Raw genomic sequence first — 580 nt, forward strand, 5'->3', positions numbered from 1 at the left:
CTTGACAGAGCCCTCGCCACACGCCAGGCTCTTCTCTGCCACCTCCCGCACAATCGTTCATTCGTTCCTCCCTACTTAGAGGTGAGGCTGTGCAGAGGAGGAACCTGAAGCAGGGAGGTGAGGCGGCTTGCCCAAGATCATGCAGTCAGCTGGTTAGAACTGGCAAGTCTGCATATTCGAACTCCAGTAGAAACAGGCTCAGAGAGGTGAAGGAGCTGACCTGAGGTCACACAGCTGGCTCCTGCCCACCCCAAACCAGGCCCCGCAGTGGGCATCTCCTGCTCTGGCCCCAGCTCCCAGCCACAGTCAGCCCCAGGCCGTCCTCCTCCAAGGACTCTGGCTGCACTGGACTACCTGTCTGGCCCTTCCAGGGCTGAGGTTGGTGGGCTCCCCCTAGGCTGATGACTGGTCTGACTCCCTAGGGATATCCCCATCCTCCCCACTTGGCTCCAGCTGCTCAAGGAGGCAGGCTGGACAGCAGGGAGTGTGGGTCTCCAGGGGTGCTCTGCAGTCCTGGGGTACCTCAGGGGCCCTTCCTGGGTCAGGAGAGATGCCCAGTGCTTCCCCACGCCCGGTGGGC

The sequence above is a fragment of the Bison bison genome, unplaced genomic scaffold, assembly GCF_000754665.1.
Source record: "Bison bison bison isolate TAMUID 2011002044 unplaced genomic scaffold, Bison_UMD1.0 scf7180017849247, whole genome shotgun sequence".
In the NCBI taxonomy this organism is placed as follows: domain Eukaryota; kingdom Metazoa; phylum Chordata; class Mammalia; order Artiodactyla; family Bovidae; genus Bison; species Bison bison.